A 14,451-nucleotide genomic window follows, 5' to 3' on the forward strand; every position below is an offset into this window, starting at 1 on the left:
AACCAAACTTGAAATTAGTTACAGCTTGTCTGGAGTGAGAAGTTGCGAGCGTTGAGATGCTCGGTGGGGGTGGAGAAGCGGTGCCCTGACCCCCACCTCTTGCTTTTCCCTTCTCCTCCCCAAGACTGCACAGCGCAAGATGAGGGAAATGCTCCAGCAGGTGAAGCAGCAGGAGCAGAAACACGCTCCGGGAGCCCAGGCCCCGCAGCACAGCAAGGGAGGCTCCCGCCGTGCCACCCAGCACCGCCCGATGAATGTAACCCAGCCACCGGACATCCCCCACCTCCTCTGTTATAGGTTAGCTTTATTTATATTCTGTCTTTGAGGAACAGATTCTTTAATTTCTTGATCAACTCTGGTGCGCAGATCCACCATATGAGTTTTATGTTCAGTGTCTTGATTAGTCCAGTTTGGCCGCTGTATTATTTGAAAAGTGTACCTATCCACGATGGCATATTCTGATTTTTGTTTCTCTTCCACTACCCATGAGGAGCCATCCACAAAGAATTTTTCTCTTTCATCTAATTCTTCTTCTTCTTCTTCTAAATCTTCTCTTACTTTGGTCTGTAGATTTATTAACTGGAGACAGTAGTCTTTCTTTGGGCTCTCCGTATAAAAATTGGGCCGGATTTTGAATGGAAGTCATTTCCATTTCTAATCTAGGGGAGTTAATCAGAATTCTCTCATACTTCGACAACCGACTGTCAGTAAGCCATTTATCAGCTCGTTGTTGCAACACTCCCCGGATGTTATGGGGGGTATATACTTTCAGTTCACTTCCTAAGGTGACTTTTCCGACCTCCTCTATCAATAATGCGGTTGTCACTACCACTTGCAGGCAAGTGGTCCACCCCTGGCTTACAGGATCTAAGATTTTAGAATAATATCTTACAGGTTTTCTCTGCCCTGCCCATCCCTGGGTCAAATCCACATATGTTGTTCTATTATCCACATTGATGAAAATTTGAAAGGGTTTACGGATATCAGGTAAGTTGAGGACAGGTGCTTCTATTAATTTTCTTTTTATCTCTTCCCAACGCCTCTTGTCCTCAGAGGTCTACTTTACTAGTTCATTTTTAGTTAATTTCATTCATATAAATATTTTACTTTATTGCTCTAATCTTTTATCCATTGTTGACAGTACTCTAACAATTCTAATTGTCTTATTTGCCTTTTATTAGTAGGTATTGTTAGAGGCAAGATTCCTTTTACTCTTTCGGGATTTAATTTTTAATGCCCCTTTGTAAGCCAGTGCTCTAGATATTTTACTTCTTCTGTAAACTGTAATTTAGATCTTGAAACCTTTAGTCCCTGGAGACTTAGAAAATTTAGCAACTTAATCCTTTCAGTTCTAACATCTTCTTGAGTTTTTCCAGCAATTAGTAAATCATCTACATATTGTGTCAGAATCAACACTTGAACTCAAATTCCAAAGTCTGTGGGCAGTATCCCTTTAAATTTGATATGCTATTGTAAGCAGCACACCCTCTACACAGTCAATTTTTTGCTGACAACAAATTGTAAAAAATAGGGAAACCTCTGAGGTGTGATGTAGTTTTAGGAACTGAAGAGCAGCTTTCCCAAAGTTTAGGACAAGTACCAAATAATATTGCACAGCTTAAAATACAGTTGTTTACGTTCTGACTTCAGTACAGTACAGCTTAACTGTGAATGTAAGGAATTAACATTTTGCATTGTGAGCCAAATTATTTGTGGCAGAAGGTCAAACATCACGTAGAAAATTTAAACCTGGATGTTTTAAATGTCAACTTGTTACAGGACTTGTAAGCAAACTTTAAAAAGCTTAAAAAGCTGTTGGCCTCACTTTTGAGGGCTCCAAACACTCCTGCAAACCAACATTAATATTTCTGACCTATACAGACCGTTCAACCCACTGTTCCCTAAAAAAGCTATCAGGCAGTAAGCATATTGTGAAGTACACATGTTTATTTAACATTCCTAAAATAAGTTGTATCTACATACTACATAAATGAATGAAGTCTTAATATAAAATAGAAAACTGCATTGACAGAGGAAATCAAAGTCCATATGGAGTTACTGATCGAAGACCTTTTGTTTATGAAATTTTACAGTCATTTCTATAAATGATCTCTTCCAAATTAGACGATTTTTTTCTTTTCTCCTAATCCACACCATTTGGATGACTTTACAAACAGTGGTGTTCATTATAAACTTAAAAAACAGTTACAGCATCTTCTGGTGCACAAGTGGCTGTGGAAAATGAGACAGTCTTTTTTTGTTCTTTCAGAGTGTTCTCTGCCATGTCTGCGGTTTCTTTCTGTTTGCTTTTTGTTCCATCCACTGGACTTCCAAACGGAGAGATGAATTTGATTTCCACTGGTGGAGGTGACCAACTAACTCCAAAAAAACCCTGTTCTCTAACAGCAAGACTATGGATAAGAATTAAAAGGCAACGACTCACGAGAAACTATGGATTGGCTTCTACCTGTGGCTTCTTCCCCCCCACCCCCTCTAAAATCAACTACAAAGCTATTTAGGGGTAGTTACATGAGAACTGAAGAAATGGCAGGAAATAAATGTAATGCAGTAACAACCCTGAGAGCAGTCTTCTACGAGAGGAAGTTCTGAAGGGGAATTAAACTACTTGGTTGGCTGCGGACATGCACACTGGGCGTGTTCTTGCCAAACGATCCATTGCTCTAGCTAGTGTGCTTCCAAAAGGAGAGGTGAATCTTGTTTCCACTGGGGGAGGTGACCAAGGACCTTCTTTTCTTGTGGTTCTGCAAAGACAGAAAAGTATCAAATTGATTCTTTTATTACCAACAGTATTTAGTAGAGGAAAAGAAACCCCGTGGAGTTACAAAATCAATGCCAAGGAATTATTTATGGCCTTCTTTGTAGACAGGATCAAGGCAGAAAAGGTACATCAAGAAGCTTCCTTCTGCTGTCATTCCTTGCCAGACTGCCCCGAGCATTCTCAGTCACTATTCGCAGGAGCTTTTAGAGCCCCTCCCACCTCCCAGGTTTTAAGAGGCAACCGTCCTCAAACGGTTTTCCAGAGGGAACCGGACAACATGGCCAGAAACAAGCAGTTCTCTTTACTCGTTGTCTGACCTTCTCCTGCATTCTATAGGGAACTAAAGACCTTAAGAGTGTGGTTTCATAAGGTGGAATAAGACCTTAGATAGGCAGATAGACAGACAGACGGATAGAAGAGCGCGCCATCGTTGCAAAGAGTAGTGCCCACTTGCCCTTTTCTCTCCCATCCCTCTTCTGTTTCCATTAGAAAACTAAACCCCTAAGTGGGGAAAACGGTGCCCAGCAGACCAGCAAGCTGCACAGGCTCAGAAAGTCAGAGCAGAACTGTAGAGCCAAGTGAGGAAGAGGCAGTTCGGTGGCTAAAAGCTGAATCGCTAGCACGACAAAGGAATGCAAATAAGTGCTCAAAAAGAATTTCATACTTGCTTGCTTGCTTCATTTTTGATTTTGCAGCTCTCCCTCTCTTGAGTTTTGGCTTTCCTACAGACTCTCGGGAGTTGGTATCCTCCTCCTCTTGAGTTGGAAGCTCCTGTGTCAAGGCAACAAAAACATTACTCGTGCACAAGTTCTTACACTTCTACAGAACACAAATGAATGTTTCTTTCATGAAGAAGTCATGACAGAGTGATTCCCAAAAGCATGACAGTTTCTCTCCACAAAAACAAACCTTCCCTCTCAAATTCTCCTACCATCCTACAAGCTGAAAGTCTGCAATTAAGAGGTAGCCCACCAAGTAAGTTTAAAGAAAGCTACTCTGCCTTTTGTTAAAGGCAAAGCAACGCTTCCTAATTCTTGACTTACACAGATTCAACAGTGATTTTTGCCGCTAGTTTCCATGAAAGAAAAAAATAATCAAATCATTTAGCTGATTAATTTCAAGCTCTCTTTCGATATACTTTCAAGGAAAAAGGCAAGGCCTTGCTAAGTATGATTTGAAAAAGCGGTACAGAGCAAAAATCAAGAACGTGAGACAACCAGAGGTTTGCTTACTGGTTCTTTCACAATTCGGGAAATGCTAGACACATTTTTTTCCCCTCGACCTCAAAAGAGGGGGCGAAAAGACAGGTTAGGAAGACAAGTGTGGGTCTAAATCCTGAAGCTGCCCAGGATGGTCTGCTTCCCCAGCTAAGAGAGGTTGGTCACTAGGCTGCGCCTCTTCATCCCTGACTGTATTTTCAGCAAATTGTACCTTAAGGTTTTTCCGTTTTCTTGCACTTCTTCTGGGAGTGACTGCCGTTTTTATCTCATGAGCAGTGTCAATCTGGCCCATTCCTTGACACGGAGATGCTCCCAGTGCTGCACTATCTTCAATCCCCTGAAGTTAAAAAAGGTCCGTTAAGGCAATATTCATTACCAAACAGACTAACTTCAAGTCGAGCTAGATGAAACCGAGGACAGTGAAATGCTGCTTTTCCTTTCAGATCACCACTGGGTGTAAAAAGTTAAGACACGTACAAGGTACTCTCTGCTACAGATAACAGTTCATGTGTTGAAGGGATAGAAGAGAGCATTCAGTGCTCCATTTCTGGTGTTCCTCTTCACGAGTAACGATTTGTCCCCACTCGTGGACAAAGTGAGCGGCTTTACAATACAAGCTGCATACACAACTGCCAGTAATCATCCCATTGCAGTACCTTCTGGACCGATTACTAACCCACACGGAGTGACCGACTCTGCACCTAATGGGGCAAAATGTCCCCAACGTCTGAAGTTTCAGTCATGAGAGGTGTGACCGCAACACTGCGCCAAACTGGCCAGGTATCACATTCGGCATCTCGACACTGCGCTTTCAGGAATCACTTGGATTACACGAGACAACACGTATATTTTAACTACCTCCACCTCGTGCTTTCTAGTTCCCTGTACGGAGCAATTCTTTCCTTCTAGATCCTCAGATCTGACGATCCTGAGTGAGATACTCAGGCTTTTATGGTGAGAACAAAAGTAGTATCTGTGACTTATTTCCAGTGACTCCGATGCTCAAGAGAATTTAACCCCTGTGTAAGCACCTTTGCCCAGCCCTCTACGTTATCGTGCTAGCCAACGATGGCAGAAGGAAGAAGCCCCTCTGCAGCAGTCTCCATAGAACCGGCTCGTTTTCTTGCCTCCTGCCTTGTCCAAAGTTGCCAAAGCATCCTATGATAGCAACACACCATGCTTCACAACTAAACTCAAGACATACTAGTCTGCCATAAGCTTTCCTTTCATGCTTACAAATCTACAAACAAGAGAGCAGTGACTACTTTGTCCTCAATTCAGTGAAGGCAGACGAGCCAAAAGCAGGTGTTTACATCTAAATCAGGACAAAACAGTTATAACGAAAGCAGAAAAACCTTCCCCGTACTGCCACACGAATGACTGCAGAAGCTTTGTGACCGTCTCATGTACCCGCTGCCTTCTTCCCATCACAAATTTCCCGTCTACACCATAAGGGATTTACGTATTCCCAAGTCCGTAACCCTCTTCTCTACAGTGTCATCCTAAATCCCAAAGCCGAGACAGCTAAATAAGTGACTGCCCATTTAACTTCATCTCAAATGTGGGACACTGAAAAGCACTTTCTCTTACTTAAGACCGATCTATTTGTGGTACGCCTTCCCTTCAGTTTGCATTTCACTCCTAACTGTTACTAACGATTCATGGTGGATGTCTTCTGAAGAACTCATCAGCGCCAGCAGAAGTGAAAACAATGGGGAAGAACCTGGGACAACTGGAGAATCACTAGTTCTAATTTTCAGTCCATGTGAACAACCTTTCAAAATTCATATTTTACAAAGTTCAGATGGTAAAAAATGTAGTTTAAGAAAAAAAAAAAAGACTTTTAAGTAGCTTGAAGTATCTTGATGCTGAAATTAACTCATTACGGGGAATTCTGCTTATGTTAATAAGGAACAGAGAGTAAACGATCTCAGCACCTAAATCATTCCGACAATGAGTTTGGTTCCCACAGCATTTTGTCATTTGGTAAACGGCCCCCAGTATCGAAAAGCTGCACTCTCCAACTTTTTGTGTTGTCTTTAACAATTAAACGACTTCTTTTATTAAGTCAAACAAGAAACTTTTAAGTTCTAACAAACCAAACCAATGTATGGTTATTTTAAAAAATAGTTTAGGCACTTTTGTTTTTCCTACTACAGCCCTCAAAGGCCCCAGTCTTGACGGGTTCTATTCGGTGTTAGAGGTCCACAAAACGCATAGGAGAAAAACAGAACTGCCCTTATGTAATGAGGCTTTAACTTGCGTTCACCAGCTAAAGAAACTGAGACCGTTTTGGGTGCCTTCCAATTGTCACTAAGACAGGACTGTCCTCCATTTGCAAAGAGTTTTTCTGTTTTGTCGAAAATGGGAACATAGCTGACTTACATTAATTTCCTCAGTTTTAGGAAAATTGTTAGAAACAGTTATTTCTTCCTGCGGAAAAGGAATATTTCCTTCAACTTCAGCTGCTTCCTGCCTACATTCTTGGGGAAATCCATACACTTCTCCTCAAGGCGATTTCCTGAATGAGTACTGACCACATGCCAGTGTTAACTCACTTTCTTCCATGCAATATAAAGAAGTGTATTTCCCAAAGCTATGGGACAATGGGCACACGGCAATTTAATTAGAGCTAAGCTTCCCCTCTTCAAGACTGGTCCTAACGCGCTGCTTCCAAAAGGACTGTATATGCAATACTCACGCGCACACTGAAAATATTCCACAAGGTGAACGCAACAGTGTTTCCGTTAAATTCTTTGGTGGTTTCATTTCACACCAAGTTTACCGGCGTCTGGTGTGGTCGGTTGTTGTTGCTGGCTTTTTTAAAATACAAACCTTAACCGCAGGAGGAGTCTCAGGTACATTCAGCTCTGATGCTCCCGCGAATTTCTTGTGTGAGATGGGACCACACATATTTGATCCAAAGGGGCTGGATGCCACGGATGAAGTAGGTGGTCTGCATGGGAACTGCCAGCTACAAGCCCGCACGGGAGAACACGAAGGAACGGGACGGCCCACCAAATCCAGCAATCTGGAAGATTCACAATTTAAAAGATGAAAAGTAATAAATAAATGGGGGGAAAAAAATCACGCTGCGGTCAAGAAATCTGACACGACACATAACAAAAACATTCCAGGAACAAGAAATACAGGTGAACCCTCCCTGTTCAGGTGATGTATCAGGCCCAAGAACAAGCTACAGGCATCTTCTAGTTTCTCAAGTATTTTGGTACATCTCATGCTTAATTTCCCAAACCACTGCCACTGAGGAGAGAGGAATCCCTTGCAAATTGCGCAAGTCAGGTCAGTCTCACGCCAGAAGAAATATCATCTACATTGCAACACTGGCACCACTTCACATTCTCCCCTCACTTGTGTGCCCAAGTTGACCTTTTCTTTCACAGAGACAAAGCGGAATGCAAGCACTTGGAAAACACAGAAAGTCTACACACACACATCCATCCATCCACATACGAGAAGCAACACCTTTTGGAAAAATTCATGCTAGATCCACTATTCCTGGAACATTTTTGTGAAGATTTTGTAATTGGTGTCCCAGCAAACGCATCGCACAACTCTGCATCACGGGGAGTTGATGTTGTGGCTGGCGGTTCTGTAGCTCTAGGACTAGAATTACAAGGAAAATGTAACTGACTCCCATTCCCCTGAAGTCCACACATACCAGAATTCAAGTTTATTTGACCATGCCACCCGTAGGAAAATCATCGGACAACCGCAAGCCTCTTTCCTGCTCATTAGAATTCTGCTTAAGTTGATGTAAAAAAGACAGAAACGAAGCAGCAACTGGGCAGGAAGCGGTAAAAGATTACTATTCGATCCCATGAGCAAGTCTATCAAAATCTGTACAACGGTACCTTAGTGGTAATCAAAGTTTTTGTGTCAGCCCTCTTAAATTCTGTAAACACATTCACCATAATGGCAATGTGGTATGTATGTGTGTGTGTATATATTCATATATCTATATGTATTTGCATAAGTGAGATTTTCATAGCAGAACTCTCTCTCTAAATACTCCTTATGAAGGACAGTTTCTCAAGTGTTCTATATTGTACGTGCAAAAAAGCCAAAGTTTTGTGCAGGTGCACCTTCCCTCCAAAACACTCACATAATGCAAATGGATTTTTCTCTCTCTCTCCACACATGTAGCTCAAGACTGTGACAAAAGGCTGCTTACCCATCGCGTTGGGAGAAACTGGGTTTCTGCTCATTTCCTTCCCAGAATTTTCTGATATTGGCCAATACGCGACTGAGGAAATTTTCTCTTTTACACACATTTCCCACATGAGCTTGTTTCGTTATTGTTGATAATGGCTTTGGTCTTGAGTCTGTAAAGCAAGAAGGGAAACATATCAGCCTTGTGTAATCAAAGTGACAGTGAGTTGTCCGCTATATTCCCTCTCCTAAAAGTTACCTTCTCTTAATACCAATGAAGGCAAACGGTAAGGCTTGGCTCTCTCAACAGCTCGCTTCCTTTCAATTCGAGGAAGGATCTTGCCAGATTGGGCTACTGCAGAACTTCTGGCAACTTTAGAAAAAAAGAGAACAAAAAAGAAATGAATCAAAAATTTCAAACTCAAAAAATACGTCACCTTAAAAGAAGGCAAGAAGTATTACCTTCAGATGTCCAACGTTTAATGCATCCTCTCAGAAGTTCTGCAGAACCTGTCTGGACAGCAGCTGACAATACTGCTTCCACCTGCTCCTCCTAAACATAACAGACAGAATAAAATGAGAATCTTACCTACTTTCAGCACCTGAACCATCAACGGTGAATGTTTGTTTCTAGCTGTATACTCAGTCAGACATCACAAAGTCAATTCGGAGACATGCGAGTCATTCCACACTCTTTGTCTTAATTTGAGCCACAGGCTGGACTGCTCCTTGGTCTGAGGAGCACAGTAACTTTTCCTCTGACATTTCAACTTACTGAAGGCTAATTCTGATCTTTAGATCCATGCCTCTGCAGTACAGGCTTCATGCACTGACTTCCAATTAGCTCTTTTCTGTAACATCCTCTGCCACTCCCCATTACGCATTCCGTGCGTGTAAGGTTGCCATCAGGAGTGCAGGAAGGGTGAAAGGTTCCTCCACAAACTTTTACTTTGCTCTTTTGGGGGTTTTGTTTAGTTGGGTTTTTTTAAAGACACTCAAAAGCATTTTCCCTTCTAGGCAAAATCGTTACATTCCAAGGGATTTCTACACAGTGGAACACACATGTGATATTTCCATCTTTTTCTGAAAACTGGTTGCAGGCAAGGAAACACACCAAATGCTATTCACAGCGGCAAACAAAACTGCAAACCAAGCTTCTCGACCCTACTGCTGCAATTTGTCTCACTAACATTCCAAAGGAATCCCTGCTCAAATGCATAACAAGTCTCCGAACGGCACAGTCACAATCCAGCAAAGGCTATTAAAAAACAGACGGGCTGTTCATCACAAAGACTCTATCTCTCATGAAACTCTTCAGATGAGAGAGAACGGTCGGTGCCAAAGGAAAACCTGTGACAGAGGGGGTGAAGTCACTATGGCGGGATAAAGGAGACAGAAGGCAGTGAGCGTCATGAGATAAAGGTGATGACGGTGTTGCAGCAACAAGAGGGCAGTCTAAGAGGAGTACGTTGGGCTACTGTAGCACGAGGCAAAGGCCGCAGAGGTGAAGATCTGCTTTCACCTGACACCAGTAATCCTTTACCACAGCTCTCTTCCTTGGAAGCAAACGGTCGTGTGTAGTGCAGCAAGCTGACGTTTGCAACAGCTCGCATCCCAGCGAGACACCCCCATTGTCAGCTACTGCACTAAACTTCATGCTTCGAGAAACCGATGGGGATGAAGGTTGCTCTGAGGGAAAGAGGCTTGATGTTGTGTGTGACCAGCACTGAGCGCACGATTCCTTGTGCACGTCTGTGGCCCAGAATTAAGAGACGGGTCTCTAAAGACAAATCTCTTAGGGCTGTTCCCAGTCAAACTCCGTAGTTTGCGGCTAAGCATACTATTTCTTCTGCTAACTCCAGCCAACACTCGTATTTCAGGGCAACTGGCAAATAATACGAAAACCACGTTATCATGTCTTGTAGCCTCTCCAGCCCCGCCAAACCAGAGGGCTGTATCTCCCCCTTGATTCCCTCATATGCGCTCACCTGGCTCAAACGGGATGGCTGGACATCGACGAGTCTTGGAGACAGCAAGCCAGCTACCAGACACCTGTGGTAGCTCTCACCAATGGCTTCAGTCATTGAAGGGACAGATTTCTTCAAAAAATTCAGGGTCTGAAACATCAATCCAAAACTACTGATAAAGGCCGCATTGTTAGTCGGTCACTAAGGGCCTGGGTAACCGCTAAGAGAAATTATAGAAACGTCCCCTTAAACTGTCAGAAAGCCTGCATCAGGAATGTGCTTTGGCTTAGCCATCTGAGTAAGCGTTACTATGCCGAGTCTTAAAGACGGCAGCCAAACTAACAGTTACAGTTTATTTTAAAAATCCCGTGAAAGAAAAGAGCAGCCCTTGCAATGATTAAGTATTTTCTAGCTTCTCTCTCGATACACACGCCTTGCTTTTTCCCTGACCACTGACACAAAATGCATTCTATAGCAGCTAAACTAACACACAACTGTAAACCACGCTTTGGAAGATCCTTTCGATGCTTGTTTGTGCAGAAGCTGATCCATGTTGGAAATATTTAGCGAGCTGAAACTTAAGTCAACATTATTTGTCACAATCTGGGCAGTGGCTCGGAAGTTGCAATTGGGCCAAGTTTGGGAGAAAAAAAGTTTCCGTTCTTCTCAAACAGTTAAGTAATTTCTCATTTTCTCCATTCTGGCTCCCTTTTTTCAAGTTAATCGGGGATAAAAACTCTAACTCAGGACTATGCAGGCAGTTTGACCGATGGCTCGTAAAGAAGTAACAGCTTTCCCCGACTTCCACAACATTTCTGTTCTTGCTCCTAGAGCAACATTGCATTCCTTTCTAGACATCCAATCCCTGATCATGCTTCCACAGGAGACCGTGGTGGTTTTACAGTCCCAAGAGCGGACCTAAAGCATGAGCATTTGCATAAATCTGGTGACAGGCTACAATTGCAATTACGCGTGTGGATGGGCAGGAGGAGCATTAAATGGTCTCAGACACTGAAAGCAGTGCAACAGAAAGCTTAGAAAATGTCCACCTCGTGACATTCTCAACAGAGACAGAATAAAAGGTCACCTCCTTCTGGAAGCTGGTGCAAGTCATGTGAACAACTCCGGAGTTCAGCAAGCACGTGCCATCTGCAGAAACAACAAACGTTTGACAACCTTCCAGACTCTCTCAGTTATGTTATGACCAGTTTACATTGTTTACATAGCAGTATCTGGAAAGATAGAACTGAGTACTTTGAGCTTCAGTTCCAAGTCATTTCCTTCTATAACCAGCACCACTTCACAGGCTACGTCACAAAAGCAGCAAAACTCCGCAGACTGCCAGATATATTTCACAAGAGGAAATACCTCGTTAGTACAACGTCATCAGAGTTGGGTTGGGGGTGTGGGGGGTTGGGTTTGGTTTTTGTGTGACAGACAATGAACAAGAGAACCGAGAAATAGCATCTCATTTTAAGCTTATCGCTCTTAAAAGCACTGAAATACCTACCAAAAGTACAGGCACTCGGATTAAAAAACTGCTCCGGTGGTAGATAAAAAGGAGGAACTTCCCGACGTAGACTGCGCTCATGTACCAGAATATCCAAAAGGAGCTCGGGAGAAGTCATGCTTGTCACAGTCTCCAGTGACCACAAAGCAAAATAGGGGCAATCATGAAGGAACTCTTCTGGCCTTAAAGAAAACAAGGGCGTCAGCTAAACGCCGACGTTCAAATGAATTATTTGCAGGGATATTGAAAGCAACTTAATAAAAATCTACCTTAGCGAGTCTGGCATTTGAGCATGATACCAGCTGTTAATGTCAAATACGCCCAAATAAGTAGATGGTTTGCCTTGACCGTATGTTTGCACTTGCCAACTGAAGACTGCTACACTGATGTCAGGATATATTGCTGTAAAAGAGAAGACATTGTTTTATTTGCAGAAAATAGGGTAGATCTGATATTTTTAAAACACCACTTTTCGATCGTATATGCTTGTCTCACACAGCTGGCATTATTCACTTCCAGCTTTGACTCAATGACGAGTTTTAAGAATAGCTCCTTTCCATGCATATTCCAAACGAAAGACCACAATTATCACACCAAATAAACAAAGAAACCCTGACAAACCAGAAATTGGAATAGAGATTTTAACATAAACTATTCACAACATTCACACCTCCACACTTACACACACAACACCAGTTCTCTTAATCCAAAGGCATTTCAGATGAAGACCCTTAAGATCGTTGAGTCCAACCATTAACCTAACAGCGACAGGTCTCTTACGTACCTCCAGGGATGGTGACTCAACCATTTCCCTGGGCAGCCTGTTCCAACGCTTTACAACCTTTCCCGTGAAGAATTTGTTTCTAATACTCATTCTAAACCAGACCTGGCACAACTTGAGCTCATTTCCTCTCATCCTGTTACTTGGGACAAGAGACTGACCCCCACCTCACTACAGCCTCCTTTCAGGTAGCTGAAGAGAGCAAGAAGCTCTCCCCTCAGCCTTCTTTTCTGCAGGCTAAACAACCCCGGTTCCCTCAGCCGCTCATCGCAAGACTTGTGCTCTACACCTCTCACCAGCTTCATTGCCCTTCTTTGGACATGCTCCAGCACCTCAAGGTCTTTCTTCCAGGGAGGGGCCCAAAACTGAACACGGTCTTCAAGCTGTGGCCTCACCAGTGCCGAGTACAGCAGGACAATCCCTTCCCGACTCCTGCCGCTCACACTATTTCTAAGACATGCCAGGATGCTATTGCTCTTCTTGGCCACCTGGGCACACTGTCGGCTCCTATTCAGATGCCTGTCGACCAGCACCCCCAGGTCCTTTTCCACCAGGCAGCTTTCCAGCCACTCTTAGAATCATAGAGGAGCGACACCCGGGCACTTGACCCGACCTGGCCAACAAGTCGATTTCATACAACGAACATCACATTCGATATCAATTAGAAACTTTGCTGTGAAGTGCTCTCTCTCCCCTCGATGGCTGTGATCCTGAGAACTTCTTCCCCAAGCTTGTACTGTTGCATGGGGTTGTTATGACACAAGCGTAGGATCTGGCACTTGGCCTTTGTTGGACCTCAGACCGTTGGCCTCAGTCCAGCCAGCCAGCCTGTCCACATCCCTCTGTGGAGCCTTCCTACCCTCAAGCGGATCAAGGCTCCCACTCAGCTTGGTGTCCTCTGAAAAATTCTTGAGGGTGCGCTCCATTCCCCTGTCCAGATCATTAATAAAGGTAGGTATTAAAGACATCAGGCCCCAGTACTGAGCCCTGGGGAACACCACCTGTGAGGGACTACCATCTGGAAGTAGACACGCAAACAGGTTTGAACAGGGCAAAAAGAGATTCAGATAACATTCCAAAGCAGTGGAGAGAATGATCTTATTGTTCCAAGGTGACAGCTGAAGGAATAAAATGCCTGACCAGCAGTATACAGATGACCCCACCATACATCGCTAGAGCATGTCAGCAAGCGTGAAAACTCACCTAGTTTTTACCTTAAAGAAGTCTCACATAACTTAAGCACATGGTTTGTCTTTTTCAATAATCCCAACAATCCAGTCTGTACAGATATTTAAGGCTTTCAGACCCTGTGGCCAGAACAGCATCCATTGCTTACATTCCAAACCCACGTATTTTAAAATAATCAAACACAGGCATCAGAACAAACCTTCAATAATGCTATCCTCTCTGTCAACAGGGCTGAGAAATTTTTCTACGGTCTGACAGCTGAGTAGTTTAATACTGCTGATCTGCCCTCTCAAGGGAAAGACTCCTCCCGTGAGATCTAAAGTGTACCTCTCGTCACAGTTTTTCAAACCCTGGGGAAACAACAGAAGAGACAAAGGGTCATTTTGAGATAAAAACATACATTATAGCTAAATATGAAAGACACTCTATATCTCACATAATAAGCATATTTTACCGTGTATATTTCCCATGAGCTTATTTGTGACAATAAATAGAAACTACAAATGACATGCAAGAGAATTCAGTGTCAAACCCCAACAGCTAAGTTTGGCGGTACAGACCAGGCACGTTTTCAAACTCTAGCATTTCCCTAACATCATTCAGATCTAAATGTGTTTTGCAGACTTCCTTGCAATGTCAAGGTTTCTTTATAAACCTAAATATATATCTACAAAGAGATATCTGAAATAACGCAGCACGCATGCACACAAAGCTCTTTCCTCCGTGTCTTGGTCACAGAACTGATGAAGTCAGAGAAGTCACGCCATCGCAGCAGCTAAAGCTCTGTCGAGAGGTATGATCTAGAGGCACATCGCCAGAGTGAACGCACATCC

At 43.2% G+C, this 14,451-nt stretch overlaps 1 long non-coding RNA gene across 1 annotated transcript; it reads right to left on the bottom strand.

Moving 5' to 3' along the window:
* Nucleotides 1-11,813: 11,813 nt before the first annotated feature.
* On the bottom strand, nucleotides 11,814-13,933 carry LOC309685257. The gene is made up of 3 exons (XR_014270413.1): nucleotides 13,818-13,933; nucleotides 11,919-12,051; nucleotides 11,814-11,831 (listed from the first exon to the last, which is right to left on the bottom strand). It is a non-coding gene; the product is annotated as an uncharacterized lncRNA (long non-coding RNA).
* Nucleotides 13,934-14,451: the final 518 nt, after the last annotated feature.

Source organism: Vanellus vanellus (genome assembly GCF_965231255.1).
Source record: "Vanellus vanellus genome assembly, contig: HAP1_SCAFFOLD_36, whole genome shotgun sequence".
NCBI classification, from domain to species: Eukaryota; Metazoa; Chordata; class Aves; order Charadriiformes; family Charadriidae; genus Vanellus; species Vanellus vanellus.